Source organism: Ochotona curzoniae, unplaced genomic scaffold, assembly GCF_017591425.1.
Source record: "Ochotona curzoniae isolate NIBS_2020 unplaced genomic scaffold, NIBS_Ocur_1.0 contig_3819, whole genome shotgun sequence".
Lineage (NCBI taxonomy): Eukaryota > Metazoa > Chordata > Mammalia > Lagomorpha > Ochotonidae > Ochotona > Ochotona curzoniae.
The window spans coordinates 36,714,350-36,729,677 of record NW_024466004.1 but is presented as its reverse complement, the minus strand read 5'-3'; positions in this window follow the sequence as shown (position 1 = coordinate 36,729,677).

The window sequence follows — 15,328 nt, the reverse complement described above, 5'->3', positions numbered from 1 at the left end:
TTGAAATCTGTCAATATCTGCTTTTCTATTTTTACTATTCCCAATAGTCAAGGTACACTTAGGTGGATTCATTTAGGAACCCCTCAATTGTTAAATGAATAAAGATAATCAGACTTTTAAAGAAGGAAATTCTGTCATTTGGAACATCACTGAAGAGCCCAGAGGACAGCAAGTGCAATATACCAGGCATGGAAAAACACTGCATAATCTCAATTCTATGAAAACTTTAAAATAGTCAATAGTAGTTACCAAAGGCTGGGACAGAGGGGAGGGAGAAATAAGACATTGTTAGTCAATAGGTACAACATTTTAAGAAGAGGAAAGTTTTGAGGTCTATTGCAGAACTAACAGCAGTTAATATGTATTTCAACATTGCTGAATAAACAAGTGTTCCTGATTGAAAATGAGGTGGTAGAGGAGTGGTATTATACTCAAGCAAGTTCAGTATCTGCCTGTAGATGCCCATATCCCATGTCACAGCGCAAAGGTTCTAAACCAGTTCTGTCCATTCCAGCATCCTACTTTCTCCATCTGTCCTTCTCTACATAAGTCAAAAAGATAATAAAATACATGTTTTTTTAAAAAAGACTCATAACTAACCTTGCTTTCTCCAGTCTGGACACTCTGATTCTGTCTGGAGAGACATTCTGATGATGTCCTATCCCGTTAGACCTTGCTACCTTGCTTGCCAGCACCCTTTGTCTCATATCTGAATTCCTTTTTGAATACAAAACCCATCCCACTCACCTCCATCAACATCTGTTCTCAGAGACCTTTATAAAGACCCAGCCCTGGCCATTGTGCCATTTGGAAACTGAATTAGCAGACAAAAGATGTTAATTTCTCTGTTTATCCTTGTGTATATGTAAATCTGTATTTCGAATAAATATTTTCAAAATATTTTACCCATTGCATCAGACCTGGTCCTTTCTTTCAAATATTTTAAGGCTTTTTATAGAAGTGGCTCTATCCAGTTTGGCGAGTTGGCCAAAAGTGGATCAAAATATAATGCACAGAGAGTCAAAGACGGTGAATCTCACTGGGCCTTACCTAGAGAAAGACTGGAACACTGGACTCCCTTTGTCACTTGAGATCTGCTCCAGTGGATCCAGGAGGCAGACATTTCACCAACATTCAGAGAAACAACTGAGGGAGCCCAACATTCTTAAAGAGCTCTGTGATTGTCCTGTAGGCTGTACTCCGCAGTGGGACTCACAGTCACTAACTTGGGAAACTTCAACATATTGGGCATAATTTCCTGGGAGCAAGGGACAAGTAATCGCATTCAAACACTAAAAGCAATGGCTGTACAGTTACTGCATGGACAGAAGCACCAAAGCAGCCATGAGAACATCAGTCTGACTCATAAATCGATGCTGTTGCCTAGTTAATCACAGCATTTTTCAACATGAAATAGATTTATAAATGCAGAAGAACTTCCAGGTCAAAGGAACACATAACTTGATTCACAGAATCACAGCCTCTCAATCAATTTCAAGACATGAGACAGTTTGTAGACCCTAAAACCTTGAGTGATAAAAGACCGGGGTCCCTTGATTTAGGATGCTAATCTTTTTTCCAACCTTCCCCCCAAAAGGGAAATTTGGTCTTTTATTATAATTCTTGTACCTTAGGAAAAGATCAACAGTCAGAACTTACAGAAATTGCTGGGCACTGATTTAACTGCCATTGATTCCCAAAAAGCCAAGACATCACTGTGGGCCACCTGTCAAGGTAGTCATGGAGTCATGATCAATGGTGTTTAGCTTGGGTTTGGCTTAAAATGGGTTTCTGAGCCATTCTGTGGTTATTCCTCAGTACCCAAATGTATCACTGGAATAAACATCCTTAGCAACTGTTAGAATCCTCTTAGCATTTCTTGGCCTTACAGTGAACTATTATGATGGGGAAGGCCAGGTGGATGCTAATAGAACTCACTTCTAGCAAGACAGCACATCAAAAGCACTACCTCATTCCTCCAGACACTCCAGATGCACCATCTTCAAGGACTTACATGACTAAAGAGGCAACCCCCAGCATATCCCCATCCAACTCACCTATTTGGGTTGTGCAGAATACGGACAGATTTTGGAAATTGATGGAGTGATCTAAATGACAAAACACTAAGAGGCGATGTCAACTGCAACTGCTGTATCAGATGACATTTCATTATTTAAACAAGCCCAGCAAATCTATTGGCACCTCTTTTGAAGCTCTTGCTCTAGCAAATGCCTTTGTCCATGCCTGTTCATAAGGCCTACCAGAAGTCATCTGATTTTTTCTGGCAAGACCAGCATTCCACTTTCACTGTCCTGCTGCAAGGTAAACTTTGCAGTGTTCTAGCTCAGTGACCTTGATTGCCTTTTTCCTCTACAAGACATCACACTAGTACATTACCTTGGTGCCATTATGCTGTTCTTACAGCCTTTGGCAGGACCCTGTGTATGAATGGCAGCAGATGTTCAGAATTTTAGAGCAAGGCCCTGTCATCATGCATAGGTTACTGCTTTTTTTTTGAGTGACACCTTGGCCTGCTCCTGGGCCTTGGTGTAAACTGAACACTTGACTATGTGCCACAAAGTTGCAGGCTAGCTGAGCTGCCTAGCATGAACTGCCTGTTATCTGTTCCAGTTAAGTGCTACAGTCAGGCATGCACGGCTTTCTAGATCAAATAAAGGAAATGTATGCATGATCAGGCTCATGTATCACTTCAAATGTTAGATGGGGCGAGGAGAAGTGATCCAGCTGACACTCCCATCCAGGAATGTTTAGAATGCACACCCTGACCCCCCTGACCTTGGCTCTGTGCAAAAGCTCAACACCCACCATGAGTATCCTGTGCACAGCATGATGTGTACTACATGTACAAACCAAGCAACTGCTGCCTTCTCCCATTCCCTATGCCCAAGATGTGTAAAACCCCTGTACTGTATACCCTGGACAGCCATTTTCTTTACAGTCACACCCCCTCCTTCAGTGTGGAAGTGGTCCTAGGCTGTCTGCCTTGAGGGAAGGGTCTGTTGGACTAAGAGCCTCTCTTTCTCCCTCTCTCAAGTGAGTCTGAGAGCCTCTGAACCTAACACTATGCCAAAAACCAGAAGGAGGGCAAGGAATCAGTTTCTAGCCCAAGCCAGCTTTCTGGTTAAGAGCCAAGACACCCCTCCCGAAACTCCTCTTCTTCCTTGCAGCCCCTCTTCTTTCTACGGACAACTGGAGGCAAAGGCCACAGGATGACCACAGGGTGTCTGTTCCTGCACTCACCTGGTGGAACCCCCAGCTCAGCTGACCCACACAGCTGGACCCTGCCCACTTCTTGCCTTTTTCCCTTTTCCGATTTTTATCTATCACTTCTTTTTTTAAAAAAAAAAAAAAGATTTATTTTATTTTTATTGGAAAGGCGGATATACAGAGAGGAGAGACAGAGAGGAAGATCTTCCATCCAATAATTCACTCCCCAGGCGGCCGCAAAGGCTGGAGCTGAGCCAATCCGAAGCCAGGAGCCAATCCGAAGCCAGGAGCCTCCTCCGGGTTTCTCACACGGGTGCAGGGTCCCAAAGCATTGGGCTGTCCTCGACTGCTTTCCCAGGCCACAGGAAGGGAGCTGGATGGGAAATGGAGCTGCCGGGATTAGAACTGGCGCCCATATAGGATTTTGGGCGTGCAAGGTGAGGACCTTAACCACTGCGCCATTGCGCCGGGCCCTGTCTATCACTTCTAACCCAGTATTTCTCATCTGTCAGGGGGAAGTTACCTATCAGGAAACCACTGCCAGTAGTTGGAAGGACCTGGAAGATGTTTCTCCAAAACACCCAGAAGAGTTGAGAATTGCCTTGGTCTCTCATCTTCCTGCCCCATGTCTGAAGGTCATAGCCTTTCTTGCATCAGCTCTCCCTGGTCGAGGATTTCTGAACTTGAGCAGTCACCACCCCCCTTCCATCTTTGACTCATTCTAGCTTTGACTCAGTCTGACTCTGGAGCCAGGTGGAGGAACTCCTCCCAGCCTTCACTGAGGCGCTGGCCTGTAGTAGGTGGCAGGAATACCACCCTGTATGGTGTCAGCCCAGTCCCCTTTGTGAACAGCCGAGAGGATTGCTGGCATGTCACTCTCATCTCCAGCCTGTCAGGAGTTATATTGGACATTTCAGGCAGGCTGGACAGTTCACATCCCCTACAGAGTCACCACGTGGCTGCCTCCTAAAAAAAACTCAAAAAACCCTGCAACTCAGACATCCAGCCAGGTCAACTAATTTTCTTCTACAATGTCTCTTGGACTAGACAAAAATTAAACAATGGCTCAATTTGGCCAGAAAAATGGGACGTTGTCTTCCAAATTCTCCAAGACATCACCACAATGGCAAACGGTTAGATTTCCTATGTCCATGGCTGCTTTGCCCTCTGCTCTCCCTTTTGAGTTCTTGTAGCACACTGAACCCTCAAGCTCCTCACCTCACACTTCCTCTAACTAATCTGACTTTCAAACATTCAACCCAAAAAAACCCACCTTTTACTCCTCCATATGCTGACAAGCAATTACCTCCTCTTTTCGTCCAGCCATCCCAGGCACAAAACTCTTCATTTCTCTTTTACTCTAAGATTCCAAAGGACTCTCTTGATGTACAATTTGATCTCCAGACCTTTTAAAAGGGGTGGCTACCTTTTTCCTAGACTGGCCACATATAAAAGACCAAGTAATGTGATCATCTTCTGACTGACATTTTATCTCACATCAACACATGCCTGCGACTACAGATTTCCAATTCAATCCATTGAAGACTTAGGGATAGAACTGAACATTCCCTTTAACCGACATCCTATAGGAGGAAGAGCGTGAACCAAGCTTTCCACAGTGATTTGCTCTCAAGGAGACCCCGCAAGGCCAGTCCACCTTCAAATAGTACCTGTTGGCAGCGTGAGAAACAAGGGGGTCAGGCAACTGTCCATGACAGAAACCAGTTTACAAAGAACTCTGTCAGCTCTGAACTGCCCTGAGGTTTGAAGGACTCCTGGGGTCAAAATCAGATACCATCTGGGCCACAAGCTAAAAAACCCTGCACTCTGCCCAGTTTCCAAAGCAACCTTCACTATGGAAGGAATGGGTTAAGATCAGGGAATTGTATATTTCCATCTAGAATACTGCTTCTAGATCAGCTCTCCTCCCTGTCTAGCCAGGTAATGGACGTCATTGGGAAATCTCCCCTGAAGAGTTTCACACCTCCCTTATGATCTCTCCCCCAGGATCCCACATGAAGAGACAAACAGACTTGGACCTCACATACCCTGGCCAAGCCTTAATACCCACCTAGTTATCAAACTTCTATCAATATCTTTTTTTTTTTTTTACTACCCACCTAATTATCCAATCCCTCCTGTCAACTTCTATTTGCTTCTCAATGGAAAAACATCCTGTGGATGTGAGTAGTTTTCCTAGATTTCCTAGTTACTGTCCTTAGGGACCTTGTATATTTAATCTGTTGGATATGTTTCCTCCAGACTTGACACAGAGCTCTAAGCGCCCATGCAAATAAAACTCCAGATAGAAACAGTTCCTGCTAGCTGGCACTGTGCCCTCTTGAAGCCTTCTGCTGGAGTCCTGGCTGGGGCACAGGCTCCTACTTTGCCTGGGTGCGTGCAGTATGGTGCAGTAGGTGTAAATAACACAGAGGTGTGAAGAGATCAGCTCCCCTGCTTGGCAGGGCCCAGTGGAGCTTCCAGCTGTTTGTCAGGGTCCAGGGGATTTCTCTGATCACCTTGACACAGTTTCAGCCCTTTTCACATGGAAACTCAAGCACCCCACTAAGAATTTTGTAATCTAATAAGGCATTGTTGTTTGCCCCTATGAGATGGCTTTTGCCACCAACAGGAGCTTGAGAGTTAATGTTATTGATAATGTCTTCGTGAGTGGGCCTTTCAACTGTGCACAGGAGTACAATCAAACCCATGCTGTTTCTGTACACCTTATTTTGTGCCTACCCATTTCCCTGAAATCAGGCCCAGACATATAGCATGCCTTCTGGGAAATGGCTTAATAAGAATTTTTCAAAGTAATGGAAGTGATGGGAGTGAGAGCTGAAACTGCTATGACAATAAATATAGTTATTGTTATCTCAAAGGCTAGCCTGTCTTTGCAATTTTTTGGAGCTTAGAAAATATAATTTTTAAATTGCTTTTATAATTTTTAGCTAGAAGAATTAAGGGTGCTTTTATTAAAGAAAAATGCTTTTGATTATTGTTTCATTGTTTATGGGGTTGTAGAATCTATACTTGTAGGGGAATTTAACATTTGAAATTTCTGTTTTAGATTTTAGGTCCTTTCCCTTGTAACCTATTTTCCCATTAAATAATGGGGTGTCTGAGTAAATAAAAAGGACAGCTTTTTTTGGAGCTGAGGTGAGAACGCACCAAGTGCCTGTGTCTGTGTCTTTCTTTATCGCCGATTCCACGCACCCTTCCCGAGCTCCGAACTCGGCTGGACTCGGCACTACTTGACTCTCATTCACTTTAAAAAAACCCCAAAACAGCCAACCTAACTCCTGAAAACAGCCAGAGTTTTCCATAATCAGAGGGAAAGAATGAGGCTGCCTAGGACTAGAAGTAGGCCAGACGAACTCCATGCCACAACTCCTTGCCAGCACATACACACGGAAAAAAGAAATTACAATATTTCTCTGCCACAACCATGCATATTATTTTTGTTTTGTCTTTTCACGCCCTGTTTGCTTTGTGGACCCTCAAGTTTTTAATCAACTCTTCCTAGGCCAATAGAAGCCAACCACCACTCACTAATGTTTCAGCACCCCCTTTTCAAGGCACCCTCTTTCCAGCTCCAAACTGTGCCCAACAACACCATAAAGCAAAAGGCTGGAACGTTAGGCTTGGCAGAGCAGTAGTAATAAAGACAACACTCCCATCCAGAGATGTTTGGAATGTACTTCCAGACCACCCTGAACTTGTCTCAGTGTGCTAAAGGTCACCCTCCACCATGACGAGTACCCTGTGTCCAACGGAATTGTACTACACAGCACAAGCAGGCACAAACCAAGGAAGTGCCACCTTCTCCCATTCTCCATGCTTAAGATGTAGAAAACCCCCATGCCATATACCTTGGGTAGCCATTTTCTTCATATGGTCTCCCCCAACCACCACCCCTCACGTGGCCATCTCCCATGAGGGAATAGTCTGTCAGACTTTGTCCCCTGACTAACAAAACTATTTTCCTGGACTTAAGAGCTTCTCTCTCTCAACCAAGTCCAAGTATCTCTGCACCTAACATGAAATGCAAATGTTACATAGGAAGCAGTGTGAGTACCCAGAGCTCCCACTCGCGGCACACTGTCTCTCCCCGCCTGCACCAGCTGAAGGGATTTTGCCACATGGCTACTCCATCTAAAACATGGGCAGATGGTCACCCTCTTGTTTATGAATCTCTAATAAATTCAATTTGGCTGTGAGTTCACTCCTCATTTCTTCTCTGCTCTGCACCACTCGTAACATTGGCCATGCTTGCAGGGCTTACAATCATGCACAGACTCAGCAATTTGGACTTTGGATCAATTTGAGGCCAACGTGATCACTAAAACCTAGTAAAACCTAAGTGCCCCAACAGCCAGCAGCGGAGACAGCACTGCCTCAAGTAGGGTACCATTCCCTCGGGGTGGAAATCAGCCAACTCTGTGATAGCTGGTTGGTTACCTGAAACCACTTCCATCATGATCTGTACTGGAATAGACACTCTGAATATAGACTTGCCTTTTCAGTATACAATGCTTCTGCAAGGGACTTCAGAAATGCCTGGTCTAGGTACCACTGGGCTACATCAACCAACAACAAGAACCAGAATGGGTGTGGCCAGCTGAGCAAGGACAGGAGGTGGACAAAGTCAACCTGGGCCAACAACCCACTGGTGTGCACAAGAACTGCCACTGGGAAGAGACTCGATGGAGGAGTTTGGGAATCTCCTTCATTGGGATGCAGTCTCTGCAGGTGAGCACAAGAGGCAAGGCAAGGAGCAGCCTAGGCCATGCCAGGTTACAGTACCTGCTAGCATACATGTGGGTCAGGTCTGGGGACTGACCAGTCTGGCCCCGCACATAACACCCATTGGCAGATCTGAGAACCAACATAGGGGCCAGGAGGAGCCAGATGGGGCTGCAACACTGGCCAGTTCACATAGGACCGGGACAGCAGTCAGGCCAGGCTGGGATAGGCTGCAGCACCCACCAACAGCAGCTGGAGCATGGAGCAGTCTAGACTGGGCCAGGCGGCACAGTAAGACTACAGAAGCTCAGGTGAGGCAAGACATGCCAGCCTGAGCAATCGGGGGCCAGGTACATGAATCCCAGGAACAGGTGATCTAACAGGGGTTGAGTAGATTGGCTCAGGTCATGGGGCCCACATGCGCAGTGGGGGATGGGTTCCTGAGTCCTGGGGACAAGGGAACTGGTGGCATGTGGGTCACTTGGCCCAGATCCTGGGACCCACCTTCTACGTGGATACTGGTTCCATGAACCCCAGGGTGGGGAATCTGGCAGGGTTTGGGTTTCCTGGTCCAGGTCCTAGGGCCTGCATAATAGGTGGGTGCTGGGTTCATGAACACCATGGGTGGGGGATCCAGCAGTGCTTGGGACACCTGGCCCAGTTTCTTGGACTCACCTGCAAAAACATGCCCTACTTAATGAAAGAGGGGGAGCAGTGGATACAGGCCCTGATGTAAAAGGAAATTAAGGCAGCACATTTGGTGCCGTAGCAGAAAAGAACTAACTGAACTACAACCCCAAACAAAGGATGACAGCAAATAATTTAGGTGAATGGAGCCAGTGGACACTGGGAGGGTGACATCATCCATAGATAAGTGAAATTGGCAGCATTGCAGAACTAGCCAAACTGCTTGGACAGAACCCTCAGAATATGTACACATTGACTCTGGTTTGATATGAGGTGGCAGTTCCTCATCCCTGGGTGCTGGGCTACATGGAAAGTCGTGAGTGGTATTCCCCTTTGTTTCTTCTCTTACCCCAGGAACAATGAGAAAAAATAGCAAATTTTGAAGCAATGAATTCACCCAATTTTCCCTAAGCCTTGATCCTTCCCACCTTGATCAACCACGTAATCATTATTTTTAAAAATAACAAATTAAAAAAAAAATGCCTGGTCTATCATCAGGGTATTCCACACAACACTGTTGACAAACAAGATAGATATTCATTTCACCACCAATGAGTGGTGATGGGCCCTTTCTCAGAGAATTAAGTGATACCATGTTCCCCAAAGCCTTAGGGTAGCTGGGAAAGACCTTTTAAACATGCAGTAACAGCACTAGCTATGTGACAGTACCTTGTAAGGCTAGGGCAATGTTCTCAAGAAAGATATATAATGAGTCGATAGCCAATCTCTCTCCTTAGGGTAGGATTAAGGCCCAAAAATCATGGAGTATAACTGAGAGAAGCATCACTTACTATTACCCCTGATGGCCCAATAGCAAAGTTTCATTTCCTAACTCAAGATGTTACACACTAACCTAGGAGCCTTCACTCTAGAGGGAGAACTGCTTCTACCAGGAGTCAAGAGGTCAAGATGGGAGCTAAAGTATTGACTGGTGTGATTGATCCAGACTACCAAAGGAAAATTGGATTCCCCTCCTCAAAATGAAGACCATGAAGAATATGGCTAGAATTCAGGAAATCCCTTGGGTTTCCCTTTGTATAATCATGCCTTGGGACTAGTGGTAATGAGAAACTGCAGCAACCAAACCCTCTATGAATTGCCCAGACCCTTCTGGAACAATCTGGATCACATACTCAGAAACCCCAAAAATCTGGGGTTTCATTTTGAGATCCTGTTGCACAGTTCAACAATTCTAAATTTGTTAGCTACCAAGGAAGTATATATCTCGCTCATAGATAGAAAATGCTCTAATTAGGCTCAAGATCTGCAGATATGTTGCCCAACAGATAGTTTTAAAAAATACTCATTTCCTAGCTATGTGTGAGGCCATCTGGTGGCCATTATACATTGAAAAGCTCCTTAGCCTTGAATGCTGGGAACAGCAGTATTTGAAACTTACATAGTTCTCCCAAATTACTGAGAATTCTATTTTAGTATTTTGTTCCATTAATAACCACCCCCATTTCCCTTAGGAGAGTCTTTCATCAAAAATACGTGATTTCCTGTCCATCTTGATAATGGTTAGGTCCTACTGCTAACTAAACTATCCCCCCTCTGCAAGCATAAACCATCATAGGGTCCTTTTGAGTTTTCTGAAAGTTTACATCACATCCAGCTGCACAGACAGGGAGAAATAGTTCTACTTCCCACTTACTTTGCAGGATGCTGTGCTAAGTTTATCAATGCTTAATTGTCAATGTTTAATCAATGCTAAAGTTTTTCTCTAATAGGAGAGGCATCAAATTTCACAAGTCAGAGAAGCAGAGAGAATTCTATAGAGAAGCAGACAAAAACGGCGCAGGCAGCTTTATAAGGTGTATTCTTAGAGCACAAAGGTGAAGAAGCCAGGACTGGAGTGGAAATGTAACTAGGTGGAATTCATCTCAATGAAGTTTATCCTGCACTCCAACCCCTCCTGTTCACCCTACAATCATATCGTGTGGATCTTACAGTATTGCTATTACAACAAGAAAACCATCAGATGAAGACAACAGACAACAAACACTACACCACTCTAATGGAGGAGCCTGAGCAACTCCTCTGGCAGGACACAGTCCCTGCAGGTAAGCACAAGAGGCATGAAAGGAGACAGCCCAGAACAGGCCATGGAAAGTGTCCCACTGGCATACATTTGACATGGGTTAGGGGCAGACCAGGCTGAATCAGTTCACGTCATCCACTGGCCAATCCAAGCACCAGAACAGCGTGGCTCAAGCCAGGTTCAGTCGCAACGAAAACCAGTGCACAATATGGAATGCCAAGGTGAGGTTGCCTGTACCAGACGTGACCACAGTGCCCAACCACATGTGTGAGAACCAGGAAGGGAGGGGGCAGAACTAGCAGGGCAAATATGGGGGTGTTCTCTTGCTGGACAGTGTGAGCTGGGATGGGGGCAGACCAGACTAAGCAGGGCTAAAACACCAGTGTGCTTCATGTGGACTAGATTAGTGAAAAGCCAGGCTGGGCTGATTATTCCTACTGGGGCAAACAAAATTAGAGTGGGTGAGGGTTATTTGGGCTTAACCGTAGCGTCAGCTGGCAGAAGCTGGCACTGTCAAACCACTGAACCACCTGGGGAGTGCATAACCCGGGAGTGGGAGAGGCCTGGGTGGGAAATGGTGGGCTCCTCCCTCTTGGGTTACCACTTCCACAGAAGGGCACGAAAACCACGACAGGGGCTGGGTTAGCTAGACAGAGAGGCACCCAACAACATCCATGAGGGCTAGATAGTTGAGCTGGTTAGATTAAACTAAGCTTTAATACCCATTGAATGGGATGTACAAGAGCCGAATGGGATGTGGGAAAGACAGGACAAGTCTGCCACACATACTGGCAAACCAGAGAAGGGAGCAGGCCTGGTGGGGGTTATGGTAGGTTGCTCCAACTAGGCTGCAGCTCCCACCGGTTTATGTGAAGGCCAAGTATGTGCTGGGCAGAACCAGGCTGGACTGCAACACCCATTGGTTCCAGTAGAAGTCGGGGCTGAAAACAGAACCAACCCAGAAATTGCAACCACCAGCTGATCAGGGTTATGGACTGTGCCGGGCCCTGTACCTGCTAGTACATACAAGAATCTGGTCTGGGAACACCTCAGATAGTTTCTTTGGAGATCTCCCCAATCGAAATGCCAGACTCAGGACCCTAACCATCAAAAGACAGAAGACAAAACAAGTCAACCAACCATCTCAGCTATTTGTCGGCAGTGAAAATACTGGGCAAACGGAGACTCTGATGGACTCTGTCAATCAGTGGATTCTTCAACGACCTCATCATGCTTGGAGTGGCGAGATTGGCAACAATTCATAACTGGTGAACTATCAAAACTACTGAGCAAGAATCTCAGAGCATACTCTACATCTGGGACCTGGGGTGGGTGGGAAACCGGGTGGGGCTTCTCCCTCAATATCCTGCTTTACCTCAGATACATGAAGGAAACAATATGGAAATAATAGTCTTATCCACTTTCCTATAGCCTTTGAGCCTTTTTACCCTAATTAACTATGTAAAGATTGTCAAAAGTATAATAAAAATTTTAAAAAATGAGTAATACATATCCTAAATCCTAAAAAAAATAGAAAAATTAAAAATTAAAAAAAAACACTATTCCAGGTTGATGAAGCTTCTTGTGGAAAGTCTGAAAAGGATTTGAGATACTTGACACTATAGTCATAAAGGAAATAATTTGAATTAATTATGAGACTAAAATCAGGCCTTCTTATTGAAGAGAAAGTCAGGTGGAATGAGTTAGGTTCTTTTTTCTCTCCCCAGGTCTTGACTATTACTAGCTTAAGTAGTTAAGCCACCACCTGTGATGCTGGCATGCCCAGTGAGCACTAGTTTGTGTCCTAGTCGTTCCACTTCAATCCAACCCCTACTGATGGCCTGGGAAAAGCAGTGCGATATGGTTCAAGTTTTGGGTCCCTGCTACCTAGATGGGAGACCTGGATGAAACTCCTGGCACTGGTCTTCCCCAGTCCTGGCCGTTGCAGCCCTTTGGAGAGTGAACCAGCAAATGCAAGATTTCTCTGACTTTGAAAACAGCATTTTATAAACTGTTGTTGTTTGAAAGGCATAGTTACAGAGGAGAGACAGATATCCAAATGTCCACAACAGATAGAGCTGGACAGCTGTAGAATCCTAAAGTGGGTGCAGGGGCCTAGCCCAGAAATGGAGCATCCGGTACTCAAACCCATATGGGATTCTAGAACCACAGGTGGAGGCTTAGCTTGTTATGATGGCACCAGTCTCAAATAAGTCTTTTACTTGTTATATTTATTTGTTTTAAATTTTTATTGGAAAGTGAAACACACAGAGAGAAGAATCTTCCATCCACTGGTTTACTCCCAAGTAGCCACAACAACTGAGCCAATCTGAAGTAAGGAGCCAGGAGCTTCTTCCAGGTTTCCCATGTGGATGCAGGGTCCCAGGGCTTTGGGCTGTCCCCGACTGCTTTCCCAGGCCCCAAGCAGGGAGCTGGATGGGAAGTGGACAGCTGGGACAGGAACCAACGCCTATATGGGATCTCCACATATGTAAGACAAGGACTTAGCCACTAGGTTACCGCACCCCAAATAAGTCTACACAAGCATCAGCAGTATGCCAGCAGTAACAGGTCGTTCCCCCAAAAACTCTGCTTGCCACATCCTCCTTCTCTACTTCCCTTCTCCCCATTGTTTCATTAGGTGTAAACATCAGAATCCTTACCCTAACCTCCCTCACCACACCCATGCCAGGTTTCAAGCTCTTGACTCATTCCTCCTTTAGTTTTTTGCTTGCCGCTATCACAAGTTACACACAGACTTACTGATTTAAAAAATACGAATGTATCATCTTACAGTTTTGTAGATCAGATGTCCAACCCATTCTTGTCCGGATGTAATGTGGGTATCAGCAGACAGTGTCCTTTTCTGGAAGCCCCAGGAGAGAAATCCGTTGCCTTGCTTTTCCCAACGTCTGGAAGCTACTCACTTTTCCTTTACTGTTGTTCCCTCCTTCCCAGGCCACAACTCAGCATCTCTCCCAGCAGTCTTCCATGATCACGTCTCCTTCCAACTCTGAACTCAGCTGGGGTAGGCCACCACTTATAAGGACTCACCCATGTGACTAGATTGGGCCCACCTGGATAAAACAGGCTGCATTTTCTATTGCTCCATCTTAATCTCATGTGGAATAACTCTTTTCTGATACTCAGTAATGTCTTCATTAGTGAAAATGTTGGAAACAGGGAGGTGTTCTTCTGCCTACCGCTTTCCACTCCTTCAAGACTCTTCGTCTAAACAAGGCAATTCTGTGAACCCCTTTGCAAATGTCCTCCCCTTTGCATTTACCTATTACCTTTACACACTACACCAGGATTCATGATCATGCTCTGCTTTAAGACATGTATTCGGCATCCAATGTCGTATTATTGTTTTCAGTATATACAACACACACACATGCTTTGTGTGTTCATCTCACAATTTCTCTGGAATCTTCCATTGCAACAAATTCTCTTGTTTTTGATATTATGATAATGATGAAACATTACTCTCATGGATTCTGAGAAAGAAGGGATCATTGCCACTGAATCTGGTTTTGGGACAACTAACTGCTATCGTGTTTAGCAGAACCAAGCAGTCATTTTGAATGTTGTATCATTGTATGTAATAAAGTGAAGGTTTTTTTAAACCACAAATCAAGATTTTACTTTAAAACAAATATCTAAGTACATTTCTGTCTTCAAACTGTCTACTAGCCTCAAAACAGAAGATTGTTTCATAAAGATTGATGCTGAATTGCAAATAAACAGGATCCACATTATCTGACTGGATATAATAAACATGAAAAGGCTAAGGAGGAGAAACAAAACAAAAAAAAGAAAAAGAAAAAAAAGAAAGAAAACCCTGTATGTACCCTGAGCCTTTAATTGCTCACAGGAGAAACCATTACCCCAGGTGAGAATAATTCCTGTGGATAATGAAAAAGCTGATTTCTCAGCTCCCATACTTGCTGGTTTGTTAGGTGATAAAATAATTTCCTTATTGCATTTTGCTCCCAATGAGCATAGAACAATCAAAGCAACTCTCCTTGAGAATAATGGACTTTAAAGTGCAACAGCACTACAAGAGTTGCGTTAAATGGAATTCTAGATGACAACTTTGCTGGAGGGGACAAATTCAAGTGAAGTGTGAATGCAAAGCAATGGTGTTGCTATCCTTGTAACCAAAGATATCTAAGACATCTTCTTCAAGAAGTCAATCTTGAGGAGGAATGTGAACAGAGCCAGGCAACACACAGTTTCAAATAATTAGCATCCCAGTCCAACAGAATGTGTTTGGGTAATTGGGGGGAGAAAATGATGACAACTCTTCTTGAAAGTGTAGGCACGGGCAAAAGAAATCTACTAATAAAGATAGATCTTGGTGACATTCTGTAATAATATATTTCATAAACAATAGAACAACAGAATGAACAATTGTAAATCTGATAGCTCTTTTGAGAATATAAGAACATGAGCTAGATGTCTTCTTTAATGCTGGGCTTACTCTTGAAAAGTAAAAAAAAAAAAAAAGAAAAAAGTAGCTTTTGGGGGACAGGTATTGAGCAAAGCAGTTGAGGCAGAGGCAGCCTGGCATGAAGCCTGAACCCCACGTCAGGTGTGAGTGCTGGGCCCCACTCTTGAGCCTAT